The sequence below is a fragment of the Uloborus diversus genome, chromosome 1 (assembly GCF_026930045.1).
Source record: "Uloborus diversus isolate 005 chromosome 1, Udiv.v.3.1, whole genome shotgun sequence".
NCBI classification, from domain to species: Eukaryota; Metazoa; Arthropoda; class Arachnida; order Araneae; family Uloboridae; genus Uloborus; species Uloborus diversus.
Window position 1 is genome coordinate 156,429,515 of NC_072731.1, and position 25,981 is coordinate 156,455,495.

Here is a 25,981-nt window from a genome sequence, read left to right on the forward strand (position 1 = left end):
TAATACGTTTTGGTGATGTTTAACATGCAGGGAAAGACTAAATGGTCAACAATGAACTCTATCTACTGGAGTTTTGATTTAATCCACTGGAGTTGGGTTTAAAACTTCAACTGTCAAAATATCACCAAACAGGCAATTGCTGAGCTAAAATGTAGGAGCAAATTTTCACCCATCATACCTTGACGGGCGATTTTCTAGTAATATTATAACAAACATTCCGTTCACGCTTCTCAAAAGTACTAAACATTATAATTTTTTTAAAAATAAAATTACGTTGTTGGAAACGATTTTTCAGCAGTGCATTAGGTTAGATCTTAAAAGCCGCGATTTTTTTTTTCTGTTTTTTGCAGGCCAGTTTAAATAATGCATTAAATTATTTAGAGGTAAATTAACGGAATCAAAGCTTGAAAGATAACCGAAAACAACGATTTCTCGAAACTTAAAATGTGTTTACAATTACCGTATAAATTCCAAAATTTTTAAACATTATTATACACATCGACTTAACTTTTTATTTGAAATAAAAAATGTATTATTAATGCAAAAACTAAGACTTTTGTCTCTACTAGCAGTATACTTTGACTTTCAATAGCTTGTAACAGGAATTGATGTTGGTTTACACCACTGGTTAACCCTCTGTCTCCCATAAGAGCAATTTTCACATTTTGTTTATATGACCATTTACTGCTCCTAGTACTTTAATTATGTCCTTTATCTGAAAGTTATCCGCCTTACTCTGTTAAATCTTCCAGATTACTTCCAAGATATTCAACAGAAGAAAATTCCAACAATGGAAATAATATCATTGACTCATTTGTAACAAAGTCTTCTAAGATTTTGTTTTTAATTCAATTCAACTCAACACTGATTTTTTGGTGTAATTTCTACTTTAGCAGAAACTTAATTTTACATATCATTCACCACCAACATCAGTCTTTTTGTTGATATACTGACAACTATCCAATGAAGTTAAACACACAAGTCCTAATAAATATTGCAAGTGATTTGAAAATTTATTTGAATTTGATTCAGAAATGTTGAATTATTGATGAAAATTCAAGTAGCGTTTTCAGAAACAGATAATTGTAAGAAACTCTGGAAGCTTGCAGTGCAGACATCTGAGCTTTCAAATATATACAAACTATGAAAAGGTGCATTGGACATAGTCCTTCTCCTTTTGAATTTAATATAAATTGAGTTTTGGATGTTCGGAGCTTGAGGAAATATACGACTTAAGACCATATATGGTAGAATTGCTCCCTGTGACAATAGCTTATAAATGTAAATATACTAAGCTAGACCAACAAAAAAAGATGTTTGTAAGTTCCAGAAATTCATTACAATCTCCTTATCTTTGGTTTATTTTGTTTTAGGTATTTGTTTGCATAGTCGATGGTCTTTAACGTTATGCTTTCCACTACTTTTGCAATAATCTTTAATGAAGTTCCCGGCTAACACTTCACTAAAAAAAAATCCTAATATTTTTGAAAACTTTTAAGCAGCGCAATCTTCAGGAGAGGATGTAATTCCCATGCATGTTTTTAAGAATAAACTAATTATCTATACTCTATGATTTGATGTTTGCTAGCACGTGGAAGAAGTTTCTTTAGTTTATTGGGATCAGTGTTTGGACTGGTGCGACTAAAAATCATTGGACAAATGCTGCCATATCAACATTACCAATCTTAAATAGTTTCAGTCTCACTTTTTTCTGTAGGAACTGCGTAAAATTGATAAATTTCTTTCCCAGCAGCTCAATAAATGATCAAGTTCTTCAGTAAGATTATAGATTAATTTTCTATCATAGTTCCAATTTATTAAATTTTCTATATTTTTAGCACAATTAAGTGAGCTTTACTGCTACCGCCTAATAATTACATTGTTTGAAAGCAAGTAAGAGCCAAGTCTAGCCTTAAGAATTAAAACCAAGTCTTCAATTCTAATCCAAAATATTCATGATTTCTAAAAACTAAGTTTCAGAAAAAATATTTCGAACATTTTTTAAAGGTAGTTAATGTATTCTGTGATAGCAACACAAAACGATTCATCTGTTTATTTTTTTCCCCTTTTATTTATAGTTTTACGTAGTCTAGTAATGCCTTACATAATTTAAATAGAAAACTGAAGTAGTAATAAATGTATTTTTATGATTTTATCATTAAATTAAATTTCCATGTGTTGTATATATGAATGTATGCATATGCATCAAATATTTCCCCATCGTTGAGCTACCTCTAAATATTGCTAGAACCTAATTGCCAAAACTTGTCTGTTTTTTTTTATTTCACAACAAGAACCAAATTAGGGGGTGAGAAGACTTCAAAAATAAATTGCACCCTGCAGTACAGTGTTATGAAAGGTTATTTGGCTAAGAAAGCTTGGCTAAGGAAGCTTTGGGTTAAGGAAAATTGGTTAAGGAAGTTGGCTGAAAATTTTAGTTAATTATATTCTAAAAAATATCTAAATTGCACTCTTGTAAAGCTGTTACAACAATTAATCTCATTTGTATTGTTAATAAGTTCTTCCTCATGGCTAATTACTCCACAGTCAAAATACACATACTATAATCTGCCAAATCTTAAAATCAAGTCTCTCTCAGCATTTCTAATTGATTTATATTTACGTGGTACAGAAATGAGGTCATTCTCCGTTCTTTACGATGTACAGTAATAGCATTCGAAAAATTATTGAAAAGCATTATGTTAAAATAAAGGAGAGGAAGAAAAAGGGATCATATTTTTTTTCTTTCAAATTTTAAAACACCTACAACCAGTGGGGCCAACGCCAAAAACTGCTGTGATACTCAAACATGTCCCAAAATGTTTGTGATATGCTGGGTGATACCGCACTCTTTACTCCTGAACAAAAAACACCTGATATTAAAATATATATATATATATATATATATATATATATATATATATATATATATATATATATATATATATATATATATATATATATATCCTTTTCTATCAAGTATTTCTCATTCAAAAATATATGAAGCACTTTTTCATGAAGATCTCAATTCAAAATTTACCACGTTTCCCAACCCCTCCCCTCATTTTGATTTTGAACAGTTCCACTGAGTTTCAAAACTCGGTGTTACCGTCTTTAATATAATGAAAAAATCTTGAGGGTGCAGCATGTATTTCTTTGTTGCAACCTTTGAGTATGCCATCCTATACCATTGCTATCCTATACCGACTTTTTATTTTCTTTCGTAGTTAAGTTATATTTCTTTCTGTTGCCAACTCTTTTCGGAAATCTTATTTTGCATGGGTATAATTAAACTGCTTTAGACACATTTATATGAGGAAAATAGAATAACTCTACTCTTAAGAATTTTTGACTACTGGAAGGGGCAATATTTATTTTGAAGAAATTTCTTTCCATAATTAGTCCAATTTTTCTTTTCCTTATAAAATGCAAAATATCAAAATATTTTCTTCCGTTAAAAGAATCGAAAAACACTTGAAAAAGGCAGTAATGTACATTTTATTAAGAAAAAGTCGAATTTATGGATTTATCTGCAACTAACGTCCTTAAAAGAAGAAAAAAGATACAATTACTTATGAACTTTTATGGTTGCAAATAACCCAGGCTGTAACTGTAGCCCCCCCCCCCTTTTTTTTCCAATAGATTCATAATTTCAATCATTTTTTACAAAGACGGATTCCTCTGATTCTGACAAAGTAAAAGTTTTAATCCTCATGGTATTTTTCTCACTTTTCTCAAATGATATTTATTTTCAACTTGATTAAAATTGAATTAAAATTCGAACCACTTCGGGTCCATTTGACCCAAAACGATGTTCAATTTACCACATCGCGAAACTTTTTTGTTGTGGAAGAAAATCCTTTTGTAACTTTTAATCATTTTAAGTGAACTACGATTTACCAAATTTAAAAATCCGTAACTTAAATAGTTTTAAAATTATTAGCACATGTAGTTAAACCGTGGAGTGGGTTACTTTGACCATAAGAAATTTTGTGTACAAATGAAAAAATGCATTTTCATAGAAAGAACTGTTGAAAACTACTTCCTAACCCAGGCCCGTCACCTAAAAGACCCCTCTGGCTTTGAGAAATTAATGTATTTGGATAAAGTGGGTGTGGTTTTGTTGTTTTTTGGTATAAATTTGCATCGAGTATAAACCCTTTGACACCCCTCCCCCCCGCCAAAAATAATATTCGAAATGACGGGCCTGTCCTCATCCTCGCATTCTTGATATGGATTCCACCAGAAGAGGAAACGGGGAAAATTTGAAAGTTTTCAGTCAAAGTAATTATAATTGGTTTGAAACACAAACTACGATTGTATGCAATTGAAAAACTAAAGGCCAGTTTGAAGACATTTTGAAGTTACCGTAAATTGGGGCTACTTGAGACTCCAGGGGCTACTTGAACCCATGAGAAAAAAGTGTTTAAAATCCTTCCTGGTCCTATATAACTCAATGTATAGAATTAAAAAACTTTCTCCATGACAGGTAGCAGTAGTAGGTAGAGGCTGGATTTTGAAACAAAGTTTCTGCTATTCCTAGCTTTTTCTGATTGAGGTTATGATAGCAAGTTGTCTAAACAGTTGTTTTTTGTGTGTCTGCAAACTTTCACATCTAAGTTCATGGAAACATCTGGTATCATCAAGGTCAAGATAGTTTTATGTTTGCATTCTATTTCTTAATAAAATAACAGTGTTTTAAGGTTATAGCTATATAATTAATACAGTAACTAATATAAGTTAGTAAAAGTGCACTGGTTGCCTTAAAATGGGGTTACTTGAACCCAGCGTTCAAACAACCTCAAACCACATTTCGTCACTAAATTATGTGAGTAAGGTTTGTAATCTTTTAAAATAAAGAAGTTAGTTACTATTTATACCCGTTTTTTTTTTTTTGTTTTTCTTTTTGCAAATCTAAGGATAAAAAGGGTCCGAAAGTAAAAGAGAACCCTTTGAAGTAGGAAATAATGCTGATTATTAAAAGGAAAAATTACAATTGTGTCCAGCTTCAACTAATTCCGGAGAAAGGTCTTAGAGAATGGCATCAGCCCATTTTGACTTCAGTACATCAACTCTTAAAAGGAAATTAAAATATCTTTCGCAAAACAAGCCTGGGCATCCTGTAGTGTTTGGTAGCTTGGAAGAGCAGTTATTAAAAAATATCAGAGAAAACAAAATCATCCAAGCCAGTCAATTGAGAGGTTTTCATTCTTTGTAACGTTTAAATAAAGAGCATTTCAATTAATTTTAGCTGTAGTTGGATATTGTTTCTATTTGAGAAATTTGATTTTATATTAACTTATATAAATAATTTGCAATTTATATAAATAGTTTGCTCACTAGAATATACGTTTTGAGTTTATTTTTCAAAATCATTGGTCTTTCTTGATACCACCACCTGTTTTATAGCTTTTTCTAATGGATTTGCTGAGTGGGACCAAGTAGCCCCAGCACGAGGCTACTTGAACCCAATTTTCAAAAACAGAAAAAAAAATATCGAGTTAAAATTGTTGTTTAAAAAAGGCTTAAGGTGGTAACAGAACGTCTGAAAGTGGTAAAAACAAGGTTATCAGTTCAGATTATGGGTTTAACAAAGCATTCAGTGTAAAACTCGCAAAAAGTATGAAATTTCGGGTCCAAGTAGCCCCACTTTACGGTACTTTTGTTCTCTCTTTCTCTCTCTCTCTCTCTCTCTCTATATATATATATATATATATATATATATATATATATATATATATATATATATATATATCACTTAAAGTCCCACTCGTAAGTGGCACACTAGCAAGTGTATGAAACAAAAACAACAAGAAACATATAAGAATAATAACAGTATAAATTAAAAAACTATGCGAAGTTGAACAATATGAACTTTAGAATTTTAGAATGGGCAGTAACTGCTACGTTATCAAAAAGCTGGAGCAGTTGGCATAATATATCTCTATAGAAACCTGCAAATTAATATATTATGCCAACTGATCCAGCTCTTTGACAACGTAGCAGTTACTGCCCATTCTAAAATTCTAAAGTTCATATTGTTCAACTTCGCATAGTTTTTCAATTTATACTGTTATTATTATTATATGTTTCTTGTTGTTTTTGTTTCATACACTTGCTAGTGTGCCACTTACGAGTGAGACTTTAAATGAGATATATACAATATACATTTAACACTTTAGCTGCATTTGCGCTGTCTAAATGTATAATATTTTATCTTAAGTTCCAAGAATATTATATATATATATATATATATATATATATATAGAACAATTATGTCATCATTGTCTTACATGAATATGCCAATAAGTACGCTCATTTCTTTCTTACTGAAAAAAGCGTTCCCTGTAACGCCGAAACACGTGCCTGCAGTAACCTGAAATTTGCATTTTGACGTTGATATTTCGAATTTTACTATTCCTTACGTATTTCCATATGAATTCTTCGATCAAGTTTTCTAGCAACTGAAGGACTGATTGATATAATTGAGCTTAATATGTGGTGTTGGGTCTCTAATTTCTATCGAAATATCACTTTAATTTTCTTCCTCTATAGTTAGTATCTATTTGAGAGACATTTAAAAATAAGACCCCCCCCCCCCTTCTTCCCCAACTTTATAATTTAGACATTATTTTAAAGAATCAAAACGCCGCTGTCTTAACTGTTCGGGAAACTTTTGAATATTAAAAACAGTTATCAAAAAATGATTCGAAATGTGCTCATTGCTATACGGATGGTAATTATCTTATAAAAAATATATTTTTCCAATAAAATATACACATTTGCAAGGACATTTTCAAAAGGAAACGGCAATAACCTTTAAAGTCAAATTATAAAGTTGGAGAAGAAGGGGGTTGGGGCTAATTTTTAAATGTCTCTCAAATAGATAGTAACTATGGAGGGAGAAAATCAAAGTTTTATTTCGATAGAAATTAGAGACCCAACACCACATACTAAGCGCAATTATATCAACAATAGTCCTTCAGTTGCTTGAAAACTTGATCGAAGAATTCATACGGAAAAACGTAAGGAATAGTAAAATAGGAAATATCAACGTCGAAAAGCAAATTTCAGGTTACTGCAGACACGTGTTTCGGCGTTACAAGGAACGCTTTTTTCAGTAAGAAAGAAATGAGCATACTTATTGGCATATTCATGTAAGACAATGAATTATATATAACATTAGAAGAAAAGTATGCTTAAAAATCATCTTTATATACACTTCGAATAGGTCGTGAAAAAAAGGACTTGAATTGGATAACTCGCGGTCAAATTACTGGGAACTATCTGTTCTTCCATAATAAAATGTCAAGAGACCAAGTCCTTGAAATGTGAGATTTTTACACTTCGATACGCAATCGTTGCAGGTTTTATGTAATATGTATTACACCTTGCTGTATTCTATGTCTGGGTTTTATGAATTGAAGTAAATGGATTTAGCTGGTTAAAATTAATTCAAAATTTAGATGTAAGAAAATGACGCGTAAAGTTCGTTCTCTCTCGACCAAAAAAAAAAAAAAAAAAAGTTGACCGAAATAGAGTGCAAACAAAAATGAAGGACAACAGTAGGTTAAACGTAGAAAATGCAGAACACTCATTTACTAAGTTTTATACGCAATGCATCTAGTAAGTTGAATTATAAATATAGTCAGTAAAACTATGAAAGATATGGGGGCTATGGGGGGGGGGGAGACAACGGCCCTGGAAAGAAAGAAGTATACAATTTTGTGAGGTAATTCAGGATCTAGGTGAGTGTCGCGTGCTCCATTACTCACTTTTTCACAACATTAATGTGAGAGCTAACGCTGCTTTTTAATATTCATGTTGCAAAATTAAATTAATATTTGTTTATTTTATTTTTATTTTAGCGGTATACCCTCACGCCCCTTTGAAATTCTTCTACGCACCCTTTGGATGCACCTCCCCCCCCCCCCAGATTGAGAACAACTGGTAAAGAATAGCACTTGTCTTAGAAGCATTTAAGAAAAGGCTTCTTGGATCTTTGAAACTCGTGCACGCCTTTTTTTTTCATTTCAATTAAATTGTCTTTAACGTTGAATACAGTATATCTCTAATAACAAGGCGTTTGGTCTTGGAAGAGTATTTCTGCCTGGGGGAGTTTCTTCTTTTAAAGTATCTGCGCTCTGTAGTCGATTATTTTAAAGTTGAAATGTTGAAAGTTATACCATAATACTGGAAGCAATTAGCAGAAAATTAATGCAGTAAAAACTGCCCGTAGCTGTAATATTATGTAAACGACGTGCCACTTTATAAAAAACTGGTTCATTGAAAAAAAAAGAAAAAAGAACTTTTTGTTTTGAAGCAGACAAAACGAAAATGAAAAATCTACTTAAATAAGTTCATTTGAACATCTTTCGCACTAGAAAATCTTAGGTTAAATATGATTTAAAAAATAATCATTTATAAAGTTGCGCAACGGTTATAGTATCTAAGGGTTTAAAGATAAATAATACTGCAATGTATGCAGAAATAAAAAGAAAAAAAAACAGGTGCAAAGAATTTCCGATCCGAAAGACATCACCAAAGAAAGAAAGAAAAAGAAAGAAAGAATGTGAAACCACACAGTACTGCATTTTTAACGTGATAAGAAAGCAGATGAGATTATAAATATATAAATTATCATAGACACTACGTAAGCCGCAAACTACTAATCACTAAGTGAATAAAACTCTATGCCAAAGTGAAACATTATAAACAATCTCGATCGCTTAAAAAATAGCTAAATAGTTTGGTTTTGAATGAATAAATATTTTATTTAAAAAAATAATAATATTTTGTTTCTTTGAGTCTAACAAAGGTGAGTCACAATATTTAAACAAAATCATAATTGATTTGAAAAAAAAAGAAATACAAAAAAAGGAGGAAGGAGAAAGAATGAAAGAAAACGAAATAAATTATTGGGTTGTTTCCGAAATTTGAAAAGTATTTTTTCTGCAAGAGCATGCTAAAAAACATAAGATTTGATCATTTTTTAAATAATTTGACAAAGTTAATATTTTTTAAAATATACTTTAATTGGTTCAATTTCATTTTCTTCGCTTCTGCACATGACATCACAAATGATGAAATGCAATTCACCGATGCCATTAGAGCAGAGCGCAATATTTAACTAGCATCTTTACTCACATGTACTTGAAACGGTATGGTTGATAGCAAGCGTAGAGCGCAGTATTCAATTCGCTTCTGAATTATCATAACCTGGAAACGCGGTAGACAGCAAGCGTAAGCATTCCGTGCCAGCGGAGATGCGCCAAAGTACATAATTGTGACGTCATAAAAAACCACTCCTATTTTCAAAATTGGACTGTTTAAAAAAAAATAGTTAAAAATTAAGCGGTGGGAAATTGAAAGTTTTTTCTCTCTCCATGTTACATGTTTTTTTTTTTTTTTTTTTGCATATTCTATTAATTTCAGTGACTAAAAGTAATACTTTTGACTGAAGAAAACAACCCTATTAAAGTAAGGATAAAGATTAAAGTTATTTCAAAATGTTAAAAATTAGCTTTATAAATATTTTAAGAAAATACGTAAGACATTTTTAAAACCATCTTATAAATATTTAATTATTTAATTTAAACCATGTGTCTGTTTAACTTATTAAAGGTTTTTCTTCAATCTCTTTCTCAAAGCATTAAATAATTTAATTTGTTTACCTGAGGCCAGACTCATTAAAAAAGGAAGCAAAAAAAAAAGAGAAAATAATAATGATAATCCAGTTTTCCAGTAAAAAAAAAAAAAGTCGCCATTAAAATGTCGCATTTCCATCTGAGGGAAAGAACGCGGAACGCGCAACAGTTTCGGAATCGTTTCACGCTCCGAACAAGAAGAGAGCAGAAATCTCCCCCCCCCTCCCCCATTAAGCCTTCAGCCCACTCGCCTGGGGGACGATCTAGGCTAGGAAATCTTTCCACTACCGAGAAAAGGTGACATCCCGCGATCCGCGCAGGCAGTTTTCCCGCCCAAAAATAATGCCTCCTAATAAAGGATACACCATTCCGGCGACAAAACATTCTCCATACAGAAGATAAGGGGTCGGCTAAGATTATAATTTGTTACTCAGAAACGAGTAGTAGTTCGAAGATTTAAAAAAGGTGGGGGGTGGGGGTGCTTATAAACTACTTTTGATTATAACCATCCAGTGTGTAATAAAAAGTACTTTTAAAACTATGATTTTATTACTTTTAATACATGAGACAATTAGTAGACAATTTTTAATCAGCTCTATTTATGAATATACTTTATAATCCAATGTTAGAAGCAGCCCTCCACCTCGCACGCACGCACACACACACACACACACACACACACACACAAGAGAACAGAGTTTGACGGAATAATGAACGATGTTATGAATATTATTTGAGTATAACCTATTGTTCAATGCCAATCCTATTATTAATTAAATTTTAGAAATAAACTTCTAAAACTGGACGTTATGTCCTAGCTGTCCAAAAATGTGGACGTTCTGTCCCTGGACCTTTTGTCCGTCGGACATTGTGTCCGTTGGACGTTATGTCCACTGGACGTTATGTCCGTCGGACGTTATGTCCCTCGGATGTTTTGTCCGTTGGACGTTTTGGTCATGGACGTTATGTCCATGGACGTTTTGGATTTGGACGTTATGTCCGGCATTCGAGACATTTAGTAGACAATTTTTAATCAGCTCTATTTATGAATATACTTTATAATCCAATGTTAAAAGCAGCCCCCCACCTCGCACGCGCACACATACACACACACACACACAAGAGAACAGAGTTTGACGGAAGAATGAACGATGTTATGAATATTATTTGAGTATAACCTATTGTTCAATGCCAATCCTATTATTAATTAAATTTTAGAAATAAACTTCTAAAACTGGACGTTATGTCCTAGCTGTCCAAAAATGTGGACGTTCTGTCCCTGGACCTTTTGTCCGTCGGACATTGTGTCCGTTGGACGTTATGTCCGCTGGACATTATGTCCGTCGGACGTTATGTCCCTCGGATGTTTTGTCCGTTGGACGTTTTGGTCATGGACGTTATGTCCATGGACGTTTTGGATTTGGACGTTATGTCCGGCATTCAGAGAGTAACATACTGCCCATTTGAACAATTCATAATTTATACTCTTAGTAAGAAATAAAATTGTAGCATACTTTGACGAACATACATTGAAGCACACACTGAATTTAACATATTTTGGCACTCCTCCCCCTTATCAACTGCAATTTGTTAGAAATTTCAAAATTCAAGGCTTGTAGCCATATTTTTGCATCATTTCAAGCATTTGAAAATGAAATTGATTTTTTTCAAGTATTTCCACTTTTTTTTAGGAACGACAACTCACATAACTTTTCGTTATAAGCAATAGCTTTCAACTAAAATGTAAATCCGGCCCTGGAAATGATAGTATAAATAACAAAATTCTCCAAAACATTTTTACAAATTAAAAGCGGTAATGGATAACTAAAGTAAAAGTTTTAGAAATAAGTAAATTTTTTTACGAACCAAACTTGCTCTTCAAAATCCTTTGTTTGAATCATCAAAATGAATTTCAATTTCATTATAACTTTAAAAGGATTTTTAATTACAGCTAAAACGTGTTACAAAGACTCCATCATTCTTCAGTCCTGTTGCCTCGAAGCTGGAGAAAAAATAAATAGATTGCCACTGCCTACAAGTTTCAACGCGCGAATCCCTTTTATACATAAAGCCGCATAAAGCCACAAAAAAGGAAGTGGTAGGTGTGGTATAATCCTCAGTTACCCTAAAGCAAAAATTACTGAAAAGAATTCCAGGAAACAATCCCGACCCTTCAGCCTTCGGCTTCACTCTCGGGAAAAATTCCTCTCTCTTTGCATCTTCGAATGAAAAACAGCTGTTTCCGTTCCGCAAACTGCTTTTGCCGTCCCGTCCCAAGTAGTGTTCCTGTACTGGTTCCTGTCCCCTGTACACAGATGGCCGTGAAATGGTTATCGACTATCATCAATGAAAGGGCTAATGAGGTGGGGTGCTAATCGATTGCCGAGTGCGTGGTGGGCCGGTCCACAAGGGAAGAAAAAGAAGGCTTTCGTCATGTACGAGTCGACGGTTTTTTTTTAAAAAAAAGAAGGCAAGGGTCTTCCTAAGAGTTTTACAAAGATTTGAAATCCGTTTACAAAAATGAGTGAACCTATTTTAGATTTTCCAATGTCGCAAAGTGGTTTGATTTCGCATTTTCTAGGCGACAGATTTTTTTCACTAGTTTTTTTAAGGAAGAAAAAATGAAAAAAAAAAAAAGCATTTTTTTTTTTTTTTGTACTATTCAATTGAAAGATTTAATGCGGCCCAAACCGAGGCGGCCCACCGGGCATTTGCCCGGCTGCCCGCCGGCCCCATCCGCCACTGGGAATGGCAGATTTTCTGTGAAATGCTTTTTCTTTCTGCTGCTCTTTCACATTTTAATGCGGCTGGTTCTTATCAAAACTACCAGCTTCAGGTGGATTAGATTGCTGAATCAGCTGTGAATCCAATGCAACCTCCAATCACGGACAGCATCTTCCCACGAACGTACGATTTTTGTTCCCCCTTTCTTTTCCCCCCTTGGCGTTAATTATCCCGAACACAACTTTGTTGCCCCCCCCCCCCTTTTTACCGCCGTTTCCATGCCCTTTCGCCAGGTAACGTTTCACCTGTCGATTGAGATTATTTAATGAAGCTATTTTCTCTCCGTTACGGATACTGCAAAAGTGGCTATTGTGCTTTCTTTCCATTTCTTCCTTCGCCTTGGAAATAGGAATAACTGATGCACATAACTTGGTGTGCATTTTCCGGTAAAATTGGAAAAAAAACTTCATTAAACTTCAGGTCTCCGTGAAATTGAGTGATACTTTACTCGGAACCCTTAAAAACTGCAAGTGACCTCTCACTTTTTTTAGCTGCTCAAGGGTCTGCGAGACTGGACAAAACCTCATATGCAAACTTAAAAATATCAATGAAACTTAAATGTCCAATTTGAAAATACAGTGAAATCCCGTTGCAACGAATACCAATACAGCGAAATATCCGTTTCAACGCAACACATTTTCACTCCGGGTTTAATTAACCATTATGTAAGTAACCTTAACATTACTTTAATTTCATTATGACAAAATTACCGTTACAATGAACAAATTTTGAGGCCCCTTATAGTTCGTTGTAACGAGAGTTCAGTTTGTGTTCAATATTTTCGAAAGGACGAAATTTTTGAAGAACGTGAAGAAAATACAAATACATAATTATTTCGTACAATTATACTATTTGTATTTTCTATACAGATTTTCCCCAAATCATTTTATTGCAAGAATTGAAGTCTTACTTCGCCAGTTGAAGAGGTTTTTTTTTCCGAATCTTAATGTGTTCTTGCAACATATGTTCGTCTTTTTAATCTATCTATTTAATAATTTTTAATTTATAAACTTTCTTTAAATTTTGTGGATCCTGTAATGTGGAATATATGAAATGACAAAAATAAACACAAACAAGCAAATACAATAATAGGTGATTTTGGCTACTCATCTTGTAGGCAAAGCTATTTATTCGGTCACCACAAGGAGAATTTGGTCACCAACAGCGAGAGAAGGAGCTTACCAGGAAAACATGAGCCGAAGTGACAGGAAGTAGGTGACGAATCCTCATATAGGAAGTCAAGGTTAGATAAGTAGAAATAAAATCCTATTTGGGCTTGACAGCTTGATAAAGAATCTTACTCATTTCCTTAAAACATGCCTGCAAATTGCCCTAGCCTAGGCAAAAGTTTAATTCATATGTTTTTTTCCCCCGTTACTCAATCTAGTTCGTGTATCTTTTAGCCAAGTATTTGCTTCATTTCTTCTTCCACTTCTTTTTTGGTACTATCGGAAGGTCAATTCAAGTTAAAGACGGGATATGAAAAGCACGTATGATTAAATCTTAACTGATAAATATTTTTTTTTTTTTCGGTTTTCAATTCAGGCAGTGAGAAGAAAAGAGATATATGTGGACTTATTAAAGTTAAGTTTTAACGAGTTCTAACTTCAGATCCTATACCAAGCTATCGGATGGGAGGTCACTGTGACATTTTGACCTTCCAAAATATTACTTATTCGGCAATATGTCTGCCGATACGAAAACATTATCAACATTCGGCAAAATTTGGACTTCCATTCGGCAAATTGAGAATTTCGGCACTCCCAAAAATGTAAGTTCGTGGCGTCCCTAATCTTTGGTAGGCTTTATTGATTTCTTTTCTTTTTTTTTTCTAAATCCGGGTGTATTTATAGCAGCAGCTACCGCTACCACGGCAACTAGTACTATCTCTTGTTATAGCTAAGTGGTGGGGTATGTGCGGAGAAAAGTACTATTTCTTGCTGCAAAACAGAGATGTTCTCCTAACATTTGAACTAGTTATCTCGAAATTTTTGATTTCGACACTTCCATCCATTTGCTTCTCACTGCCTTTATTCTAAAATGAGTGTCAGAATAAATCCATCATCATACATCGTTTTTTAATGAGGAGTTTTGTGTTAGTGAATTCCGTTGACAATGGATGGCCCAGCTCAAATGGTAGATTATGTTTCCAATAGAATCTAAAGGCTGCAACATGATAAATGTTGACAATATGGTCTCGTTATAAATGCTGATTACCTAATAATCAACTGTTAGAGTCAGATCGCTCTCTCCTCTCCCTCTTCGAACGAAAAATTAATCGTTTTAGAGACTGCGTTTGGATCCTTCGTTTCCGGAATTTCAAACCCTGATTTGCAAAAATGAAAAGAAGTAAAATAAATTAATGCGACTTAAATTAAAGAGAAGTACGGGGACTTAGGTGACTTTTATACAAATACAAATGTGATGACCAGCAACAGGATCTTGGCCCAGCTTGGCTGGTCCTAGTCAATTTATTAGTCCTCAATGAAGATCAATGGCCCTCTTAAAGCTATCCACACCCTTGCTCATTACCACCTCTTCCGGTAAGCTGTTCCAAGTGCCACAACCTTACTAAAGTAGTACTTTTTCCTTATTTCCAGGTTAGCCTGAGACTTAAATAGCTTAAAACAATGACTCCTCGTCCTGCTTTCGGTGCAAAATTTGACCCATTAACATCATTCATTTTGATAAATTTAAACAACTGAATCATGTCCCCTCTGATCCTCTTTTAATCCAGTCTATACATAATAAGCCTATTAACCCTGGAATCGTAGTCTAAATGAGAAAAGCCACTTATCAGCCTTGTAGCCGGCCTTTGAACCCTTTCCAATACATTAATATCTTTCTAAAGATAAGGCGACCAAACTGCACAGTATACTCCTAAAGGGGTCTTACTAAACTTCTATATAAAGGCAGAAGAACCTTCTTAGATTTATTTGAAATAGATCTATTGATAAACCCAAGCTTTCTCTTGACTTTATTATTTGCAATGCTGCACTGTTGATTAAACTTGAAGTCCTGACTTATTAAGGTACCCACATCAATAACATTTCAAGTTGGTAGAATTTATTTTGCTTTAAAATTACGTTCTATTGCGAAGTACTTGTCGAGTACAGGGGCGCCCCGTACTTAAATTTTTTAGAGGACAGAAATTCTCAATTTGCCGGATTGAACTCCAAGTTTTGCTAAATGGAACTGCAAATTAATTGATAATTTTGCCGAATAGATCTCCACGTTTTGCCAAATCGTCAGACAAAATTTGCCGAACAATGAAAATTTTGTGAGGTCGCAGTGACTTTCCGTGACCTTTCATCGAGGCGCCCCTGGTCGAATATTTTTCACTCAGAAAGTTGACCTAGGTGTTAGTTTTATAAAGAGTATCCTTCATTATTACAAATGTAGTAAGTAAGTGCTTTCTTATAGAGAAACTTGGATTAATTAAATTCTTTCTGATATTAATTTCCTGTGTTCAAAAACGTTGTGAACCGACCAAAATCAGAAATTGCTTCATGTTGAAAAGTCAGTCATTGGAAATACAAAACTCTTCAACAATTTTCTTTTAACCGCGTAAAACTTTTAATCTTCACAAATAATAAAATAACTTTCGAAGATGCAGCAGTTGTTTTTCAAAAAGTTATTTCTATTGTTCAAATGTTCGTTTTCTTCCTTAGAGCAATTTTTGTGAACCTTTAGTGAAGTTGTTTTAGTTTTGTTTATCTTAAGTGAAAATAGCGAAACTATTTTGAAGAATGACATAGAATTTCTCCTCTTTTGAATGTTTATAAACAATGGTGGACTGGAATTTTAAACATTTTATAAAGGCATATTTCCCCATCTTATGTGCGCCCTCGGGATTAAGATTCTTTTTTCGAAAACTGTGTTTCATTTCGCTTTAAGTTTATAAATAAATTTCTTAAAGAAAAGTAATGTTGAGTTTTTTTTTTGGTATTCTTGCAATTTATCTGGAAAGCGTTACGTAGCATGAGATACTTAGATTTTATCGAACTGGGATAAGAACCAATCAGTAGCTAAATCCATCTATGATTCCCCTTGCGGTGAAAGTAAAAAAGTCACGAACGGAACGTGTGAACATGGGAACGTTTGCCCACAGAAACGTTTTTCGACATTTTACAATGTAATATATTCCATGATTCTCACGGCCGCAGCACTGAGATCTAAATTAGCCATAAAAATGAGAATAAAATTCCTCAACGATTACTACACAGATCTTAATGAATAATTAACAACAGTTTCTTCCATTCAGTACGAGAGGCCATGATTACGTAACGCCTAGAAGTAATGCAATAGTTAAGTATAACTGCTCGCAACTCATATATACAATACATGTATCTGTTAAACTATTGGGCTGTCCGCCTCTGAAAGTTGAGCTGTGGTCTTGAGCAAATCCATTTCTTTCAAGGGAGAGCAATCAGTAAGAAGAGGTACTGTTAGGCTCAGAGTTGGGCTATCATTAAGCCTTTTGAACTTCAGCAGTTTTTCCTCACCCCTATTTCAACAAATGGAATCGTTTAAATGAACGGACAACGGAGCTCAACTTGCCAGAGGCGGGCAGTATATATGAGTTGCGAGTGAGATGAGAGGATCCAGGTCCTCTCATCTCACTTAAGTCCTTTATAACTGCATGTAGGGGTTCTAATCTCACTATACCGGTGGTGCCTAACCTTTTTTACGCGAGGGCCGCGCCTCACATTAAGATGACTCTCGCGGGCCATCAGATAGAATTTAAATATTGTATGTATTGAATATTTTTTACTACATAACATGGGAAGGGAAAACACAGAAAAGGAATGAAAATTACAAAACAAGAATTGGCATCATGCTTATTTTGCCAATACGAATTTCACGCGTGTCCCCATTTTTCACTTTTCGGCTCCAAATTTTCAGCAGCCATTTTTGATACCGAATGAAGATGATTGGTTGTTTTGAGAATTTTCAAAACATAGTTCTCGGTTTATAATATTGAGCAGACCAACGGGCCACATGGATCAGCTTCGCAGCCACAAACGCGGCTCTCTCTATATATACAGGGCCACAGAGAGTCAAGGCGAGCCGGTCCCTAGTCAGTTATGTCACCGGGCTCTCCCCCCCCCCCCCCAAATAAAAAAAGAAAAAAATGGGGAAGAAGAAGTAAAAAATGGGGGGAGAAAAAAAAATCAAAACTGCTTTCTAGAAAACTATTTGAAGTGCCACAACATCGAATACCAAAAGAGCATAAATTTTACTTTATCTTTACGGTTTCTCGTGTTCGAAGTTCCCCCCTCCTTTTTCTTTCTTCCTTTCTTTTTTTCCTTTCCTTCTTTTTTATTTGCGTCAGTGTTGCCGGGCCCCACTAAGGCCCGGGCCCCTGGTTTCCGACTAGGCTGACATGGCTTCTCGTCCGGGCCTCTCTCTCTCTCTCTATATATATATAATATGGGTGTGTGTTGTGTATGTGTTAGAAAGGCTCTCCCTCCTTTTGAAAAATCTCACCCTATACCACTGGTGGGTTTGATGCTGCGGCCGAAGGGTCATTTTGGGATTGTTGCGCACAAACTAACCTGAAGTAAGTGATTACTCCTCAGATGCTTTTTGTTAGCATCTATGTTCTTTTCAATTTCATCCTCGTTTGTGACGGCGGAGGAAAGAATCTGGCGTAATTACTAATGAGAAATGTAGCTGCCCATGATTTCGGCGATGAAGGATGGGTGGTCACGTGACATCCTGGCCAGCCAGAGATAAGCCAGGATGGAACAAAGCACGACGAATGGATTCTCGGAGGATGTTATTTCGCGGCTAATGCGATCCTCGAACTTCATCTCTCTTGACGGCTCATTAGCGCGATGCTTCCTCTCGGTTGTCTTCAGCGGGTGAGGAATTGGGTTCACCCTCCCGTGGCTTCCCTTCTCTCGATTGCGATTTTGTGGCACCAAGGTGTTCTGAATCGCTGCATTGGACCAGTTTTCTGTTTTGTTTCTGGGAATGTTCGCTCCGATGGGGCACATGTGAGTACAAAGTTGTGTTCTTTGCTCAAGAGAATTCGATGAGTGTCATTTTCTTTGAAATCAATGGATGCCAGAACAGATATTTGATAAAGCTAGTTCTATTGGATTGTATTTTGTATCATTCCGCTACTTTTGAGTTGAGTCTCAAACTTTTATTCCCAGCACTTGAAGTTGCACCACTGTTTTCGGCAATGTTCCTTTCGAGTCATTGATGCTTAAATGCCCACTTAAAACAACCTTTTTATTCTGAAATTTGAAACAAAAAATATGAGTTAATATTTTCACCCAAATCGGTCGACAATACCTCGGCTAACTTTTACGTACTACATTTTACATTGATAATTTTCTAAGGCTTATACTACTTCTTCTAAACTGCTCATGCCTTATTGATCCTAATTATTTAATCTACACTACACGAAGCAGTTGGAGAATGTATATAGTCAATACAAGATAAGTATTCACATAACAAGAAACTAAGTTACACTTGCATCTGTGGCGAAGGCGGGAGTCCAATCTTCCTTGCGTAAACCAAGTACACCAAACGAAGCAAAACGTTCATTGCCACTGTTGTCAACTGCAAAAAAGGAAAAAAGAAAATGTTATGCAAGCATTGACGTATTGTAAAAAAAAAAAGGAAGAATTTCAAAGTAGCGACTTTGTGTGTTTAAGTATCAATAAATAAATTAAGGAAATATTATCCAGTCGCCCACGACAAGCACTGGTGTATCTACCATTTCGCAAAAGTCGCATTTGCAAGTGGCGCGTCTATGACATAGTGTCTCCGAATGGGTTCCAAAAAAGCCACATTAAAAATATTTTCCTTAGTTCTGTTCATCTGTGACGGCCCCCCAAACGTTTAACTGCGCCACTGACGCAAAGCTGATCTATTTTTAAATGACAGCAATAAATATTATTTGTCGATTGATTGCTTCAGGTCAAAACTCGACGAAAATGTCAATTTCGCCGGGGTTTTTTTTCCGTGCACAAAAATTATCTTGAAATGAAACAGTTTTCTCAAAATTCATTTTGCTTTCAAAAGTTCTGCCAGAAATAGATCTCTCCAACTTCTGCATTTATCTGAATATGATTTGTTCTCCCTGGGGGGGGGGGGGGGGGCTCCATGTCAATAACTTAGACTGAGTTATCGAAGCTCAGCAAGAAAAAGGAATTGCCATTAAAAGTTATTTTAAAACTTTCAACTCTCGAGCGTTGTCTGAAATTAAAAAACTATCTTTCAGAAATCTCTCAAGTTCCTATCTCATCGAGAAATTTCGCTGCTTGGAATCTAGGTCAAGCTTTCCACTGAAGACTATATTGTCAAAATTCACGATTTGTTTTTATTCCATACTTAAATGACATTTTGTCATTCCCCCCTCTTAAACTTCGCTCGATTTAAGTTTCGTTTTTTTTTTATTTTCCTTATCTCCTTGGTACTCGTTAATGTTGTATGTTTAGTTAGCTTATTTTAAGACTGAATAAAAGATTGTCTTTGAGAGAGGGGAGTTTTAAGTGTTCTTTTGAAGTTCAACGCTGAGGCTTTTCTTATCAAAAGTCTTTTGTGCTCAAATAATTTTGACAGTTCAAAGCTTTGTGTTGTGGATCTTTCATCTCCTAATTAGTTCTTTGTTGTGACAATAATAAATTTCTTTATCGTTCGTATGCCTTAATCAGATTTCAAACTTGAACTTTGAGAGGATAGAATTAATTGTTTGTTCGACGACTCATTCGCAACTCCAATAAACTATAGGGTGCGCTGCAGCCAGTCTAATGGCGGTTGAAAAAGGTAAAACAAACAAATCCGTTACTTTTAACTTGCTTTTGACTCATAGTGAATGACATTCATTTTTCATCGTGTTTGTGGGAAGCTTTCTTTTCTATTCTTCTGAAATTACATTACACCATAAACTGTCTAAAGCCTATAATTCACCCCAAAGAAAATACGTGGAATGGAATGTTTTATCTATTTCGGCAGTATTGTTAATCACCGCAAGGTAGCAAGGGCGCCCACATGAAAAATTTTAAGGGGAGGCTCAGATATTTTCCCCATGGTTTAGGAGGTTATTTTTTCCCCATAGAAACCGATTTCAGTACAGATTAGAGTTATTACAATTTGGCATTTTTAATAACTTATTCATTAATTGCTTGAGAAGAAATGTTTTTACATTTTTGCAAAGAAAAAAAGAACTAAAAGCAAGGAAATTCTGATTTGAAAAGGGGTTGGAGCTTGAGCCCCCACTTGCCCCCCCCCCCCCCATATGGGCGCCTTTGCAAGGTAGCGTATTCGAGCTCTGGAGTTGCGAATTAGTTTTAGCTGCATTTGAGTATAATCCTAGACCTCTTGCAAGTTTTTGCATGCAATTCTTATAAAAGAAAGTGTTTTAATAAAACTAGTGTAACTTTGAACAACATTAACATTTTTGAATCATTAAAAATTCCCCATTTTCATGTTATAGAATTGCAAGATTTCTATCACTTATTTTTTGCATATAAATTTCAAGGGAAGGCCAAGATATTTCAAGGACTTCAAATCAACATTTCGGTATTCGGTAATTTTTTTAAAATTTACTGATTTTCTGCAGTCACGTCCATTTTATTTGCTTCAAGTTTGTTTATTTAAATTTGTACCAAGCTGGAATCAAACCGCGACTTATGCAACGGAAAAAATATATCTTACCACCCGGTCACTGAGAAATATCTTACATGATGAACTCTGCTTTTTCCATCTAAACTTAAATAATATATTTCTTAATGAAATTTTTACTGGCCTATTTTTTTTACTGTTAGCTAATTTTAGTTGATTTTCCTTGAAAGGATATTACTGATAAAATGAAACATTTTCAATGCACGGGAGTAAGGGGCCATTCATTAATTACGTAAGGGTACCGAGGGGGAGAGGGGTTGGAAAAATCTCTACACACCCTTACTTGGGGGAAGGAGGGGGGAGGGGGGTCAAACATTCTTTCGTAATATTTTTCAAGTCGATATTTTTTTATTAGAAATCGCGCTGTCAAGTGGTTTGGTGGTGATCATATTTCGTTATCTTATCATATACAAAAAATGCCGAAAAAACATTCAGTCCAAATTCCAATTTTTTAGTAAATATTTCTTTACAGAAAGAGATTTTTTAAAATAATTTTATAATAGTGAATTTAATATCGACCCCAGTAATGTAAAATTCGTTATTTTATTATTTTGAAAAACGAAATGGAATCTAACGTAAGAATAGAGGAGAGGGGTTTGAAAAATCTTACTTACCCTTACGTGGTTGTAGGGGAGGGGGTCAAAAAGTGCCAAAATTATCCTTCGTAATTAATGAATGACTCCTAACACTCGCAGTGAGATCACCCTCAACTTTTTAAAATGCACAAGTCCAATGAACGGGTTGAAAAATGAACGGTCATTTGATAAACGGATCATTGAAAAGAACGTGCCCGTCTCTACTTCATACGTTTGTAAAGAAGGAACGAAAAAGACATGAACTGTATTACAGTTCTGGTTCGAAGCATGGAACGTGACTCACGAAAGTATATATAATGTTTGCTTTATTAACTCACATTAGAAGTTTTTGGATTTCTTTCGAGCACCCCTCATTATAAAGCTGAAATTCTGTGTATTACTGCTCGATGTAAAGGTCGTTGGGTGATTTCAGATTTGATAAGTATATTTTTAAAAGCTCGTCATCACGACTTTAGAAAAGTTGTTTTCCATGATCGGCCAAAACGCTTTTTAGTAGCTAATCTCTTTATTTCTACGTAGATCGGGTGCTTAATTTGCATGGGAACCCAGCTCCCGATTTCTTTTCTTTTTCTTTTTTAGTTTTTTTATATTCATTTTCTCATAATCTGTGGAGTTCAGGCCGTGAGCAGGTTAACGGCGTTATCTGCAGAAACGAGTTTTCCAAATATTTGAAGAAATGTGTGTTAGATTCAATACTAACAACAGGGAAATATTGGAATTTTAAGTTTTTTTTTTCAGCGGAGACAAGCTTGTGCAATAAAACTAACGCACAATAGATGACGAAAATGCAAAAGAAGGAAGAACGAAAAATTTGCACTTAACTGTGCCCTTTACCTGCCCACGGTAGTAATAGGTTTCCGCACTTTTGTCAAAAATTAAACCTTTAACATCGCTGAATAGATTACGTTCTATTATAGGCTTTATCCAGTTTTAGTTGAGATACATTGAGAATTCCACATTGTTCATCCTCTAATTTCCTTTTTTTAAAACGCATTTCCTGTATTAGAGAGAGAAAAGAGAATGTTAAAAATGCCCTTCACTCAAAACAGCAGTTTTAAAGATATTTCAAGATTGAACAAAGATCGCGAAGTTCGGATTAAACAGGTTCCAGTAAGACCCGTCATTTAAGGGGTCCCTTTTCAATCCAGGGTCGACCCGTACCTACCACTATTTGTGGTTTTAACCAGTTGGATGGGACCCTGAAGACAGCTCTGATTTGTTGATCTAGACCAGAAGCTGAGCAACCCGTGGTCCAGCACCCCCAGAGGTATCGCTTTAGTTGGAGGACTTCGGGACCACAAGCATATTTAACGCCTCCCCCCCCCGTTACCATTAATGAAGACGGTGGATATTCGACCGGCTAGGATCGAACCCAGGACCCTCCGGTCGCAAGTCCGATGCGTTACCGATCAGGCCACCACGGACCGTTTAGGGGGTCAGTGAGGGAAGGAGTTTGGGGAGATCAACTGCCCCCCCCCCCCCGACTGTAAAATCGAATATTACATGTAAGTGGGCGTGGTTTTTGTTGTTTTTTCGGACGATTTACATTAAGCTCATAACCCCCCCCCCCCCCCCACCCGAAAAATTAGAAATGACGGGCCTACCCCTAGTCTAAGTGAAATGAAATTTCGCCTTTTTCGTATAAAAAAGCCTTAAAATGGTAATGAGTTGTAAATCATGACTAAATATCACTGACTACGTGCTAATAAAATTGGTAACATAAACATATTCTTTATAAAAGGAGTTTTAAGACTTTTGGGTGTGTGTGAATCTTTTCTTTTTTCGAGTATTGATGATGGATGCGAAGACTTTTACTTTGCATTTTTCTTCTATTCGTAAGTACCACCGGTCATGCGTGAGTCCTGTCTAGATCGATCATGCATGCAGCATGAGCAGATAGATCTACATAAAACTGGTTTGAATATAAATATGCTTGATATCGCTAATATTTTCGAAAAGCAATGACCCGAAAAGTTTTTTTTTTCTTCTGTGAAATCAATTTTATTTCGTTCCATCGTGATGGCTTTTCAAATGAACATTTTTGAGCTTTTAACTTAGATATCATCTAGATTTAGATAGTTGTTTGGAAAGTTCGCTGTGCATGTTTAAGGATTCTTTTGTCTGATGGATAACAAGCAACTTGAGTTGCTTATTACCTTTTCAAGCTGTATCGGACACATGATCTGAAAATAGTTTTGAGCATAAAAAAAGAAAAAAAAAGAACGTTTTTTATGAAACTGAATTGGACTAACTAGAGCGGTGTGGATAGGTCTGTGCAATAGTCTGGCATTAATGATGTGTTGATGAACTGCACGAAATGCATGAATATGAATACAGAACACAAGATTACATTTGGCATGCCGGAATTTATACGACGAGCAGCAATGCTGTACACTTGAAGATAAATTGCAGCTTCTTCCAGCCCCACCGTTACTTTCTATTCCATTACTATTTGACCCTGGCATTCTGCCAAAGTTTGCCCCCTGCATAGTTCTGTTCTGCAGGGGTGTGCCCAGGTGGGGGAGGGACTGTTAGCCCGGGCCCGAGCTTGGAAGGGTATCGAGATTTTTAAAATATATGTAGGGTGAAATATATGTAGAGACGTAGGGGGTAGGAGGCCCGTAAAAGTCATTTATGACGGGCCCCAAAATTTCTGTGCACGTCCTGGCTACGACCTTGATAATATTTTAGAAAGTTGAGTAAAAAATGTACGTGTTTTTGAAGCGGATTTGAGTTTGAATACAACTTTAGCAATGAGGTAAACATTGTCAAGGTCATAAGCTCAACTAACCAGAGCAGCACTATATCATCTTTTCGAGAATGTCTGCGTAGTTTTTTAGGCACTAGCACAACTATTCTGAAGTGGAGTCATTTCCAACCATAACGGTATCAGGTATAGCATGTACAGAAGGGGTTCCCAACCTGTGGGGCGCGACCCCCAATGGGGTCGCGAAGCATTTCTTAGCGGGTCGCAACATTATCCTTACATTTAAAACTATATCGTTGCATAGTTTAAAAATTAAAACACGTAGGGGGAAAATAGCATCATTTTAGAGTAGCATCAATACTTGAGCGCAATGACGAATCTAAGAGAAGGGTTATGTGGCTGCAGCAGCCCCCCTCTCATACCAGAGTACCTAATCCCCCATCGCCCTCAAAAATTATCTTAAACTTCGGTTTAAGGACTTCAATCTCTGCAAATTTCTGCGAACGAGTCCGGAATTCAGTTCCTCTAACATCATCCAAAATTTTCTAAAATTTCGCTTTTTGAACTTCAATTTCGAATAATTTCTGTGAGAGATTCTCTAAAGTCCCATCCTTATCGTGAAAGAAATCCTGTAGTTGCATTTTTAGAACTTGATTTTGGAAATACTTCGAGGAAGAGCCTCGAACCCCAACCCGTTCCCTAACTTTATCAAAAGTAGTCAAGAAATGGTTTTTAGGATTTTAATTTCGGAAACCATTCCGAAGGAAAAGGGCAAAGGGGGACATTGCCTACTGTCCCCCTTTGCATAATTAAAGAGGGTATAAACATTCGTTTTTAGGACTTAAATTTAAAAAAAAAAAAAATCCGAGTAAGGGGCTCCGAACATTTCTCTTGCCATGAAAGATAACCTACTATTCTGCTTTTTGGATTCAAATTTCGAAAAACTTTCTTGAGAGTAACCACAATCCTCTCACGCATCATTAAAACTTGTCTAAAATTTCGGTTTTGGAGCTTCAATCCTGAAAAAATTCCGGGTTGGAGGCTCCAAATCTAATTTTTTTTCCTGAAGTTTACAAACATGGCCTATGATTGCATTTTAGAGCTTCAAACTCAAAGTTTTCGGGGAAAGTTCGTCCGCTTCCCTTCCCATAATTTCAACAAAGATGGTCTATAACTGAGCTTATTTAGGACAGGTCTTTTTCATTTTCGAAAAATTAGAGAGCATCCCCGATCCTCCTCCTCCCTCCCCTATCGTTAAAAACTGCTTAAAATTTCGTTTTTAGGACTTCCATTTCGAAGAATTTCAAAGGCAGTGTCTCCGAGCTTAAACCGTTCTCATAAAAGTCCCTGAACTTCTTCTACTTCGAACATTACCAGAGATAGTGTAAACTGCAATTTTAGAACTGTACAATTTCGAACATTTTCCGAGGGAGGACCTTCATGAATGTTAGACTCACGACTGTAATTGATATTGTTAAACTATCTTTCTTCCCTTATATAACGAAATTATCTTAATTTGATTACTCATATGCTAGTAATGAGACCTCGCACCCCCCCCCCTCCCTTTTTTTGACCTTCCGATGGCCTTTTTTTTTAAAGAAAAT